Source organism: Cricetulus griseus, chromosome 5 (assembly GCF_003668045.3).
Source record: "Cricetulus griseus strain 17A/GY chromosome 5, alternate assembly CriGri-PICRH-1.0, whole genome shotgun sequence".
NCBI lineage: Eukaryota > Metazoa > Chordata > Mammalia > Rodentia > Cricetidae > Cricetulus > Cricetulus griseus.
In genome coordinates, this window is record NC_048598.1 from 127014024 (window position 1) to 127027967 (window position 13944).

Below are 13944 nucleotides of genomic sequence, written 5' to 3' on the forward strand. Positions count from 1 at the left end.
TCATGGCCTGGGACCCCGGATACCTGAGTTTTCCGGGGATCTAACACCATCACCACTAAGTAGGAAAATGAAAAGTGTTTGTGATTCAGAGGAAAGGAAATGGGTGTATTTAGGAGCTGACTATGCTCTCAGGGTGCTGGGTTGTTGTTTTTTTCTCACTGAGTGTTGCTTATAGTTTTTGAAATGCCACTGGCTCCCACAGGCACTGTTGTCACTAGGGTCCAGTGCCCCTGCAGTCCTTCTCTTCCTTTCCAGGTATTTCCCCTGAAGAACACACTGTCCCAAAGCCAGGAACTGTCTCTGTGATGGGGTGACTGGAGGACACTTCTTGCCTCTTCAGTGCAGTAGCTCTGCTTTCAGGAGTTAGACTTCCTTTCTAAGTCATAGATGTGTGTCTCTAGTCACAGTTACTCCAGAGGGTAAAGCAGGAAGAAAACTTAGACCCAGGAGTCTAGGAAAGGCCTGGGCAGCATAGCTGGTCTCTTTAAAATTATTATTTTTTTTTAATTTAGTTGCATTGTGATCATGTTGGGCATGCAGTGAGAACACAGTCATATCCCAATTGGAGTTCTGTAGAAATGATCAAGTTTCTTCAAGACATAGATGTAACTAAGAGAAAGCAAAGGCCAGGCAGGTATTGTGCTATGTGCCTGAAATCCCAGCACTTGGTTGGCCTAGACTATCCATAGCAAGACCCTGTCACAAAACCAAGCACTGGGCATACAGCTCAGTGAGAGAGTGCTTACCAGTACTTGCAAAAGCCTGGGTTTGATCCTCAGCAGGGAGAAAAGAAAAGAGAGGGGAAAAGAAAAGAAAGGGTGTTCAAGATATATGACTGGATTAAGAAATACTGAAGACATGTTAATTGAGCAAAATATATGGACCTTATTTATATCAAGGTATGAAAAAGTCAACTGTGAGAATGTGTTTTCCCAATGGAACTGAATTTTAAACATGGTTCTAATATAAGATGTGACTAACATTTTGTTGACTATGAAGGGACCAGCTCCGCATTTCGGCAGCCATAACAGCCGAACACGTGCTTGCCATGACCTTGCCTTGGTCACTAGGAGGTCAGATGCCTGCCTCGTGGCAAGGAACTAATCAGAAGTTAGCTGGTGGTACTATGCTTTATGGCTCTGGGTGTGCTTTACAGACAAGTGCACTGCAATGACGCACAGAGCATAGCAACCACCTGGGAGGGCCTATGGGCCATAACAACCAGTTGACCAATCAACACAGGGCAAGCCCTCCAAGCCTGGAGCCACACCAATCCTGAGTCTGTGCGTACCCCTAGACACTCCCCTTACACTGCCCTACAAGATCTCTATGCAGATGCTTCGAGCTGTCTTTTCTATCCATCCACCATGGTGGATGGATAGGAAAGACCGGAGCTAACATGGAGTTAGCTCATTAAACAACAATAAAGCCTCATGCAGTTTGCATCAAGCTTTCAAGTCCGCCTGGTGATTAGGGTGACCGAGTCCTGGGCTGAGATCCTGGAGGTCTGAGCTTTCCGTCTTACAACTATTAGTTCTATATAGTCTAGCATTCATAAAGTCCTTATCTGTTAGAGACTGATGCTAACATGCTTGTGAGATGATATCATGCCTAGTAGTCATTTAAAATTCTAATGTAGGAGCTGACAAGCTTTTCCTAAAAGGGCCACATGGTTTGTCACAGTTCTTCAGATTGCAGTAGTCGTTCTAAAGCAGATATAGCTAATATCCACATGAGTGGACATGGCTGGATTCCAATAAAACTTTATTTATAAAACAGGAAGCGGAAAAAGAAAACAGGAAGCAGGCTGCATTTGGCCCATGGAATTGTGGTTTGCCAATCCCAGCTCTACTGAAAAAAAAAAAAAATACTACCAGGAGAGGTGAGAAGTGGAAACAATGGGTAAAATATTGATAACCGTTGAAGCTGGGTGACAGGTCTGTGGCATTTCAGGGCACTTTTTCTCCATTATTTCCCCCACATCCTTGACTTTTGTGCATGCATACTTTCATTTCAAGCTGGTGTTTAGTCGGAAGACGGAAGTCGGCCTCCCAGAATCCGACAACAGCAGATCCCTGCGGTCAGTTCTTTTGGTGGGGTCTTTATTATTTCCCAGGAGACGCAAGGGCGCATTTCCTTTCAGAGCCTCACACCCTGGTAAACAGTTTTCCTAAAATGGAGATTCCAGTGCTCAGGGATAGAGCTCACAGCCCTCAGGGAAGCAGTGTTGTTTTCGTATTTCTCAGTGGGAAATCGGAATGTCCTGGGGAGGACTAGAAATTCTCCAGCAGCTCTGTGAAGCACTGGGAACTCAGGAAGTTGGAATCTGGTCAAAACATCTGGGAGTTTAAAGGAAAAAAAAGTTAAGCTATTCATCAGGCCCCATAAACTCTCTCAAGAGCAGATACTGTAATTATACAGAAAAGAGACAAGGAGCCATGTTGTCAGCAGAAAGGAATCACACACATTTCTGGTGAAACAGCCCTGAATGGGAGGCTGAGCCCTTACCTAATTTTGGATCATGGGTAGCAGATCTTTTATTTTGAGAAAGGAATTGGTCTTTTTTCCCCCCTAAGCTTTTTCACAGCACCCGTGGAAGCTGCTCTCATTACGTGCCTGCTGTGCCGTTTGTCCTCCATCAAAGTCAGCCCCATGCCTCTGTGCCAGCTTGGCAGGATCTCTCATGTGACTATATAAATCCTACCCACCATTCAAACTCCAGCCTCACCTACTGAGCTTTCCCTGCATTGTTTGACACTACCCACTGTTATCATTCAACTGTGTATGACCCTGTGTGTGACCTAGGGTAATTAATGCTGGTGCTGTTCCACCCCAGAGGCTGAAGAGATGGCACAGATGGCTCAGTGATTAAGAGCACTGGCTGCTCTACCAGAGGATCTGGGTTCGATTCCCAGCACCCACATGGCAGTTTACAACCATCTGTTAATTCCAGTTCCAGGGGATCAGATGCTCTCTTCTGGCCTCCAAGGGCACCAGACACAAACAGACATGCAAGCAAAACACCCATACACACAACTCCCTGCAGCGGCAGGAGGATCTCTGTGAGTTTGAGGCCAGCCTGGTCTACAGAGTGAGTTCCAGGACGGCCAGGACAACAGAGAAACCCTGTCTTCAAAACAAAACAAAACAACTGTTAGACCCCCGAAAACTCAAGTATCCGGGGTCCCAGGCCACGACTGCAATCACCCAATCACCAGGCAGATTCAAGAGCTTGATGCAAACTGCACGAGGCTTTATTGTAATTTAATGAGCTAACCCCATGTTAGCTCGGGTCTTTCACCCACCCACCATGGCGGATGGCTAGAAAAGACGACTCCTAGGGCCTCCCAAGAGATCTTGTAGGACAGTGTAAGGGGAGTGTCTAGGGGTACGCACAGGCTCAGGATTGTGTGCCTCCAGGCTTGGAGGGTTTGCCCTGTGTTGATTGGTCAACTGGTTGTTATGGCCCATAGGCCCTCCCAGGGTGGTTGCTATGCTCTCTATGTCATTGCTGTGTGCTTGTCCGTAAAGCACACCCAGAGTCATAAAGCACAGCGCCACCAGCTAACTTCTGATTGGTTCCTTGTCACGAGGCAGGCATCTGACTTTCTAGTGACTAACTTCTGATGGGTTCCTTGCCACGAGACAGGCCTCTGACCTCTAAGTGACCAAGGCAAGTTTATGGCAAGCACGTGTTCAGCTGTTATGGCTGCTGAAAGGGGAGCAGGTCCCTTCACAACAACAAAAGTGATTGTGAAGTCATCTTTTGGCTAGGAATAGAATTGCTGGGTCATAAGGTGCCCATATATAAAGCATCAACAAATACTGCCAAATAGTTTTCTAAAGTGGTTATAGACCACTGCCCTCCCACCTGCAAGTACTTTGTGAGACTTGCAGCTGCTCCAAATACCAAATACTTGGTTTTCTATCCTGCTCTTTTAACCATTCTGGTATGGTGTAGGAGAACCCTCGTGGTTTAATTTGCTTATCCCTGGCCACTAAAGCTACTGAGCACTTTTTAATGGATTCCCTGGCCACTTTGACATTCTATCTTGAAATGTTCAAATCATTGATTATGTTCTTTTGGGCAGGTTGTCTTTTTCTTATTGCCCTGAAGAAAGTATCTGTACATTTGTTTGTATGTTAATTATTTTTATGCAGCTGTATTCTTACATCTGATAGATTTCCATTCCTTATCTTAAAGGTATTTTTGGTCTGTCAGTGGTGGTATACACCTTTAATCCCAGCACTTGGGAGTCAGAGGCAGGTGGATCTTTGAGTTCGATGCCAGCCTAGTCTACAGAGCAAGTTCCAGGACATCCAGGGCTACACAGAGAAACCCTGTATGGAAAAACCAACCAAATAAACAAAAAAAAATCCTGTTAATCAAAAAATCCTATTATTATTATTATTATTATTATTATTATTACTGGTTTTTCAAGTTCTGGGGTTAAAGGTATACGCCACCACCACCTGTTGATTAACAGAAGTTTTACATTTTAATGAACTATGTAATATGTTTTTCGCCTTTAATGGCTATTACTTTTTGTGTACTGGCTCTTCCAAGTTCATGAAGATTGGTTTGTGTTATCTTTTAGAAATCATGCCCCATCCTGAGGGTCAGTCATTCAGGGTCCCAAAGGGGGGCTGCCTGAAAGAGTCATGGGCGAGAGAAGGGAAGGAGACCAATCGTCGCAAAAGAGGGGACCAGAGTCCATCTGTGCAATTGTCAAGGTCTCGATTTATTGGGGCTCAGAGTGGGCTTATATAGCCCTGCAACTAGGAAATTAGGCAGGGGGGGGATAGCAGGAAGGAACATCTGGTATTTGCTGGGGCTGGGACATTCTTGTGGTATCTTCGAAACAGCAGGCAGAAAGGCTCTCACCTTTTCTCGGAACGCAGTCGTTAGCAGTCCCGCTTGGCCAAGCTTATCTAATTGTGGGTCTCACAAGAGGCTCACAGAATCGGCTTTAAGCCGAAAACTTAAAGGTCATAAAAGGACTTACAAAGATGGGCTTTTAAACCCCATAGTTTAGGGCCCATGGCCCTTAACAAAATCATATTATTTCACTTTTCACCTTTAGGCCTGTGATTAATCTGGACTTGTTTTTTGCATTCAGAGAGATAAAGGAAGATGTGAATATTCAGAGGATCAGCACCATGTGCTCTAAGGATTGTATTTCTTCCTAATGTGTGGCATTGGACCTTGGCTGTAAGTCAGGTGACTACCCACGTGTGCGGCTATCTAGGGACATCTTATTTATCTACATTCTCACTGACACTGCATGTTTTTAATTGTGGTAGTTTAAAAACCAGCAATTTAGTTGGGTGTGGTGGCACTCACCTGTCATCCTAGCACTCAGGACAGAGTCTGGTGCAAGAGGATGAAGACTTAGAGGCCAGTCTGGCTATGTAGTGAAATCTTTGCCTATCATGCCCCAGGAACGGCCCACACCCAGGAGTATATGGACAGTGCAAATTAGACTTGGTGAGTTGTTTTTTAAAAGGATATGAAGTTAGGGGCTTAAAGGGGTGAGAAGTGGACCTGGGATGAGTTAAGGGGAGTTGCTGGGAGCAGGTATGATCAAAATACATTGTGGGACATTCTCAAAGGATTAATAAAATTATCTTTTAAAAAGGGATCTGCGGCTTTCCCTGACACCTCACAATACTGCAAGGAGCTGTGGAGCTAGCTCCTCCTGACTCGAACCAGCGTCTATTCCTGCATTTGAAAACACTGCATTGAAAGTCAAACTGATAAACTGTGATGCTGCCTGTATCATGGAATATTGCTCTGCAATAAATAAATTAAAAATAAAAAGAGCTGTAAAGACATGAAAAGACACGGAGGAAGCAGGGGCATGGTGAATAGGAGGCCAGTCTACTAGGTTCAGTCCCCAAACTCAATCATTGAGGATGATGGAGAAGCAAAGAGTCAGAGCACAAAGGATTTTCAGACAAGGAAAGTTCTGGTTTGTCTTGGTTTGGTTCTGTTATTATTTATTTATTTAATGTTTTGACAGAGTTTTTCTGTATAGCCCTGGGTGTCCTAGAACTTGCTCAGTAGACTAAGCTGGCTTCAAACTCAGATATCTGACTGCTTCTGCCTCCTGAGAGATGGGATTAAAGGTTTGTGCCACCACCATCTGGTTGGTTTTATTTTTTGTTTGTTTTTGTTATGTTCCTTATTTTGATAGAGTCCCATGTAGCCTAGGCTGGTCTCAAACTTGCTATGTAGCCAAGGCTAGCCTAGAATTCCTGACCTCCTGTCTCTACCTCCCCAGTGCTGGGGATTATAGGTGTGTACTACCACACAAGCCTCCAAACTATTCTGTATGGTATTGTGATGGTGGACATGTGTGCTGTAAATTTGTCAAAAGCATATAACATAGGGGGCCAGCAGATGGCTCAGTAGGTTAAGCCTCTTGCCACCAAGTCTGATGACCTGAGTCCCTGGAACTCACATAGAGGAAGGAGAACGCCTACTCCTGAAAGTTGTCCTCTGATCTCTCCACTAGAAATGTGGCCCGTGCATGCACACTGAATGAATGAATGAATGAATGAATGAATGAATGAATAAATAAATAAATAAATAAATAAATAAATAAATGCCAATGTAAACTATGGACATTAGTGATAAGGTTTCGTGTTTGAGGTCCATTAATTAATGCATATACTCTCTGGTGGAGAATGTGGGTAAAGAAGAAGCTGTGCTTGCTGGGCCAGGGACACATGGGAACTGTAGATGGAGGCTCTGTCCCACTTGGTCCTGAAGCCATTTAGTCCTAAATAAACACACAAAGGCTTATATTAATTATAAACTGTTTGGCCAATGGCTCAGGCTTCTTATTAGCTAGCTCTCTCTTAATTATTAACCCATTTCTATTAAGCTATGTATTGCCATGAGGCTGTGGCTTACCCATGATGCTCCGGTATATTACTCCTTTAGCGGCTACAAGGCATCTCCCACTGGCTACTCCTTTGTGTTCCTCTTCCCAGCCTCCCTAGTCTGGTTGCCCCACCTATACTTACTGCGTGGCTACTGGACAATCACCATTTATTCACCAGCCAAAAAGAGAAACATATATTCACAGCATACAGAAGAATATCCCTCATCAGGGAACTCTTTGTGTTTTCTACTCAATTTTACTATAAATCTAAAACTGCTATTTAGAGATGAAGTCTGCACCCTGCGCCCAAGGCTCAGGGAACATTGTGGGAGAGGAGGTGGAAAGACTGTCGTCGTCAGAGGAGCAGGGAGTTTGCTGTGAGATTGTGTCTCCTACAAGTGTCAGAGAAGCTACACTCCTGAAGCCCCATCAACATGGCTGCCTAGACATGATCTCAACAAGGACAATATCAACAGACCCGCTAACATGGTATGGGGGAAGTTTGTGAGGCCTCAATACTAAACGAAGAACTACAGGCAACCAAGGAATGCTGAGAATTGGAGAAATAGTCTTCTCCAGGGAAGAAGCATACCAATTGGTTGTCCACTACCAAATGGTCAGCCAAGAAAACATACACACACAAGCAACATTATATAGCTGAGCACCTTGTATTTATATATTTAAGAACACACACACACACACACACACACACACACACACACACACACACAAACACACACGTGCGTGCGTCCCTCCTGTAATCTTTTACCTTAAATTAGAAATAAAGAAGTGCAGGATGAGACATGAGACTAAGAGACATATTAACCAGTTTATTATAGGCCCAGCAGAGTAGAGAGACTGAGAGAGAAGAGGAACAGGGTTAATGGCTGACCGCCATGGCCGGTCTCGAGAGAAAGAGGCAGAGAGAAGAGGGGCAGAGAGAGAGAGTAAATGGGCTGAGGTCTGTCTTTTAAAGGGGTCCTCTACACCTACGTGCAGACTTAGTTCCCATGGAACCCTGGGCTGACCAGGGTACTGCCTGAGTGGATTCTGCCAGGTAACAGGGGCAGGCCAGCATAATGTCTGAACCTTTTGAAGGAACCGGCTTCCCTTTTGGCAGCCATAATGGTCGAACATGTGCTTCTATGACCTTGACCTAGTCACTAAAATCAGATGCCTGTCTCGTGACAAGGAGCCAAGCAGAGGTTAGCTGGTGGCGCTATGCTTTACGACCCTGGGTGTGCTTTACGGAAAAGCACACAGCAATGACGTAGAGAGCATAGCAACCACCCTGGGAGGGCCTATGGGCCATAACAACCAGTTGACCAATCAACACAGGGCAAGTCCTCCAAGCCTGGAGGCACACCAATCGTGAGCCTGTGCGTACCCCTAGACACTCCCCTTACGCTGCCCTATAAAGATCTATGCGCAGCAGCTTCAAGCCGTCTTTCTAGCTGTCTGCCATGGCGGGTGGTTGAAAGACTCGAGCTAACATGGGGTTAGCTCGTTAAATTACAATAAAGCCTCGTGCAATTTGCAGCAAGCTCTCGAATCTGCCTGGTGATTGGGGTGACCTCGAACCTGGCCTGGGACCCCGAATACTTGAGTTTTCGGGGGTCTAACACTTTCACCTCTACCACCACCAGCAACAACAACAAATTAAGAAAAAGAGAACTTCAATTTGAAAGAGAACAAGAGGGTAAATGAGCAGGGTTGGAAAGAGGAAAAGGAAGGAGAAAACGATGTAAGTATATAATAATATCAAAAAGTAAAAGTTATAACCATAAAAAATAAATGAAATTGATTATATACTTTTAAAAACTGAAGTCTTTAAAAATGTACAAAAAATTCCTCACTTTGGATAATTGTCTGGTTTCTGGGTCATATAAAAACATACATACTATATCACCTCGAAATTATGCCCTAGAATCGCACCCATAGCAGACAAGAAACCGACCCAGATTATGCTTGTGTTTCTTTGAGTTTTAGTGCGGCATGGACATTCAGCACACAGCACATGCTGTAAGATCTGGTAGCCACACTCTCTACCCAAAGCCACTTCTTGTTTCATTGTAACCCTCAAAGCCAACGACACACACTACACTCCATCCAGACCCTGCAGCCACAGGTGGCCTCATGTTTTGAATGACACAGTTTCCATTTTTTGCTCTTGTAACGTTCCCATCTAGGCTTTATTGAATTGCTGTTACCAAAGGCCAGTGATACACTTTCTAGATGGATCTAATTTTCTTATAAAGCAGAGGCAGATAGGACCCTGGTGCTGACATTGAACTTAGCCTTGAGCACGGCTGAACTCTGATTGGTTGAATTTGAGGGCTCTTCAGTCTGTCAACAATGCCCATTTATAGAGGCAGCCAGCTGTTTGGGAAGTGATCAGATTGCCCCTGTTTTCTGTCTTACACAGATCCTGATTATATTTGGGCTGCTGCCTGCAGTGTTTGTTTCAGTGGCACCCAGAGTTAGAATATTCCAAAATGAAATGTCTTTTCATCCAACATCTGAAAACACCTGTGCGTTCTGTGTAAACTGTTCCGCAGACAAAGGAGAAAGTTGAATGTGGATGTTCTCACATCAAGGCCAGATGTTTGGGTGCAAGCTTGCACCTGGAACAGAACAGTCCATTGTGTGAACCTCACAGGAGGCCTGAGTTTGCCTTTCTAGTCATCCATGTTCCAGCACCGAGAGGGGGCAGAGGGTGTTGGTGGCTTCCTAGAGAACTTCCGTCTTCTCTTTCTCCCAGCTCTCCCATCTTCAGCCTCCTCTTCACGTTTTATGTCTTCCTGGCAGACTATGGTTCCTTGGGCTTGCTAACAGAAGTCCCCCTCTCTCTCTGCTGCCATACCTGAGAGTGATCACTTCAACCACAAGGTAGAAGGAGAGAACTAACTCCCAGGCCTCCCCACTTCCCCACTCCCACAATCCCGGTGACCAGTCTAGCTCCTGTTTGACCTGCTTTGTTTCTCTGTATTTCTTTTCCTCAGCTGCTGCAGAATCATAAATGAGCTTTCATCTGTAGCCTAAACCAAAATTCTTAGACCAGAAATGGAAGTACTGAAGGCAGACTAACCTCCAGGTTCAAGAAAAAAAAAAAATCCCTGTGGCGTTTCTCCTCCTCAGCTGTCCCATTGTGGGTCTTCCAGGGATACACATTCTGGTCAGAATTCTTAGTGTTTGCTACAGGGTGTGCAGTTATTTTGTTCCGTGTGTGGTGGGACATGGTTATTCTAGAAAAACAGGCAAGCTATGATTGGAACCAAATATTCTCACTGTCTATGCCTCTCTTAGGATTGGACCCCCTATCAGGGAGGACAAAGGGGCTTATTAGGGTTCACAATGGGTCAATATGTTACCATGCTTTGGATGTCTGAGAATTTTAGAACCAAGTGAAGAATAAGAGCAGCAATGTACATGCCACAAGTTTTAAGTCCTTACAGCAACGTGGAGTAGATGTTACTACTAAAGGCTTGCCCCATTTCCTACAGCTATCTAGGAGAAACCTAAGAAAACATTTTATTCATTGAATATATTTTGTATTGTTGGTTGTATTTGTTTCCTTTTTTTAAAAAAAAAAGATTTATTACTGACTATGGTGGCACATGCCTTTAATCCAAGTCCTTGGGAGGCAGAGGCAGGAGAATCTCTGTGAGTTCAAGGCCGCCTGGTCTACAAAGTAAGTTCCAGGACAGCCAAGGCTACACAGAGAAACCCTGTCTCAAAAAGCCAAAACCAAAACAGTAATCTCCAATATTGAAATTAGCTTCTAGCTGAATATGTGTACATTCTGGTCATTGAATAGCTTCTCCAGGAAGACTTGCTGATGTTATAAAGAGGTGCCAACAGTAGGTGGCAGTGTTTCCCACAGGAGCCGCAGAACCCACAAAGCTCTGCACAGATGCCTAGAGATGTGAAAACAAATTGATCATAGCAACTGCCTGCATTTTTTGTGTGTGCTGGGGATTGAACCCATGACCTTGTGGATAGCAGGTAAGCACTCGACTGCTGAGATACACCCCCAGCCCTAAGTTTAAAATTTTTGTCCATTTATACATGATTTTATTTTTATTTACTTTTTTTCTTTTCTTTCTTCTTCCTTCCTTTCTTCCCCCTCCTTCCCTCCCTCCCTCCCCCCTCTCTCTTTCTTTCTTTCTTTTGAGATAGGGTCTCTCTACATAGCCCTAGATGTCCTAGAACTCACTACATAGACCAGGTTGGCATTGAACTCACAAAGATCTTCCTGCTCCTGCCTCCCAAGAGCTGGAGTTAAAGACATTTACCACCGGGCCCAGCTACATGTGATTTATTTTTAAACCATTTTGGTAAAAAACAAATCAGGGTAGACCTTGGTAAAAATGTTAAAGGAAGGAGCAGGTGCCTCCTTCCCTGCCTATCAGCTGCCCAAACCCCCTGAGATGCTCCCACAGATCTGGCTCATCCAGAAACACCCCCAGGAGGGTTAGTTCAACCCCATTCACCTGCCCCATCAGTTATGTGCCGGTTTCCTCCTCCCTTCCCTGAAGGCCATCACTGTGCACCTCTGGGGGCTGGTCCAGCCTGGACCTGTCTGCCTCGGCTCACAGTTCTCATGAAAGAGCCAATCACACTTCTGGAGAGGACAGTCCTGACGATGAGTAACTAAAGGTAACAGTTGTGGGCTGTGAGAAACGCATTTTAGGAACAAGAGATGCTTCACCAGGCTTGTGCCTGAGGTCCAATAGGCAGCTGTATGTAGCAAGCCCAGCTACAAGTGAAAAAATGTGTCCCTTCCAAACTTAAGCTTCAGAGAAATACTTGTTTCTACCCACTGTCAGGCCACCTGGAGTCCTAGGGTGGGCAATATACTCTTTTAATTTTGGAGATAATCAGGTTTTAGATATCTTCCTACTGTAAATGTAATAACAGGTGTTGAAATCGTGCATAATACCATGGAAACAAGAGAGTGAGGTAGGAGGTGCCTTTTTCTTTTTCCTTTTTTGTTTTTCGAGACAGGATTTCTCTGTGGCTTTGGAGGCTGTCCTGGGACTAGCTCTTGTAGACTATGCTGGTCTTAAACTCACAGAAACCCGCCTGCCTCTGCCTCCTGAGTGCTGGGACTAAGGGCCTGCACCACCAATGCCCGGCAGGAGGTACCTTGATCACCAAGTGAACACTAATATGCCGAGGAACTGACTGATGACTTTTCTAATGATACCTCCCGGACAGTTTATATGCAAATCTCATACTAATTAATTAATTATTTGTGTTTTGTTTGCTGTCTTAGTCAATGCTCTATTGCTGTGAAGAATCCATGACCACGGCAATTCTTACAAAGGAAAACATTTAATTGGGGCTGGCCTACAGTTTCAGAGGTTTAGTCCATCATCACCATGGTGAAATGTGGTGGCATGCAGGCAGACATGGTGCTGGAGAAGGAGCTGAGAGTTCTACATCCGGATTCACAAGCTGCAGGAAGAAAACCTGAAGCCCGCCCCCAGTGACACACTTCCTCCAACAAGGCCCCGCCTCCTAATGCCACTCCCTAAGCATTCAACCATATGAGCCTGTGGGGGTCTATTATTCAAATTGACCACCTCATTTGCTGAGACAGGGTCTCTCTGTATAGCTCAGGCTAGCCTTGAGCTATCGCCTTTAGTTCCTCCTTTCCCACACCCACCCCATATTAATTTTAAATTAGAACATTACAAATGTCTATAGACAGTTAGCTTTCCAATCAGGTACCTTCAATCATCCCCTCTGAATTACTGGCTGATGGGGCAGGTATCAGGCAGGCAGAAGATGCTCCGAAATGTTGGGGGAAATGTTATTTTAGTAAGCCTCAACTTTGTTGTCAGCTAGCTTACTCAGCACTGTGTATTGATACACACATTCTTGTATTAAACCATGTTATCAGTAGGCGGACAGGGCTAAATGTACTTAACTTGTCCAAAGCTCCCCCCCCCCAAGAACTTTTACTAGGAACCAACCACTTGCTGTTTCTCCTTGGCCCCACTGTGGTTACTGACAGAACAAAGCCATGTGATAGACCTTGGGTAAGTGACTAATTAGTGGAACTCTCCAATGCAAGAACAGGATCATTCCCTGGACTCCTTGGGTTCTCAAATATATTGTGTGAATAATGCTGTGCTTACAAGGATGCCTTATTCTGTATCTACCTACAATCAGGACTCGTGTTGTGACATGGGGACTTCCAGGCAGACTGACAGAATGACACTATCCAAGAGAGTGATGTGGTCAAGCATGGGGCGCACGGTCATCACAACTAAACCCTCATTTGGACTGCACTTCCTTGTTTGTTCCTGGCATGTAGAACCCAACACTTTGCTTTGTACTATTAGCAGCTCCTGGCTCCTTTTGCAAGTTTGGCAGCCATCTGCATCTCTCGTTGACAAGAAGGACAGGCTAGCCTGTGCTGAAGTTCCAAGTAGGGTAGGGAATGACAAGCATTAGCACGTTGGTGTTCTGATGAGAACAGAGAACAAGCTGTTCGGTGCCTTTAGAGAGGCAGTGTGTCTGCTCTCATGCCTGGAAAAAGGGCCACTCCATTGTGTTTGGTTGCCACAGAATGGGCATGATGCTTTGGAATACACTGGACTGGTGTATTTCTCTTTCCATTCAAATCAAGATGCTCTGTGGGGCTCTACCGGTTTCAGGAACAGGTTTCTGTGCTTTAGGGTAAGGGACATGCCACTGAGAATAACTAGGTCTTTGCTCTATTTCAGCTCACAAATTCCTCTACAGAAAAATCTTTGTTAGAGCATAGTAGTAGTCTTCAAAGTGGGGTTTATCCAAGGCGACACAAAAAGGGCACAGGACAAAACTAGTACAACTTCTACATTTTCATTTCATCCTTTACAATATCTATGGGCATATATTTTATGTGACATGTACCATTAATATAATAATAAGTATTTATTGCTTTGAAACTACATATTAATATATACATATATCATCAGCACATATACACACATATAATCAAAGATGCTGCATATCTCCAGTTGACATTCTGGATCTGTGAGTTCTCAAAAACATTCAGGAA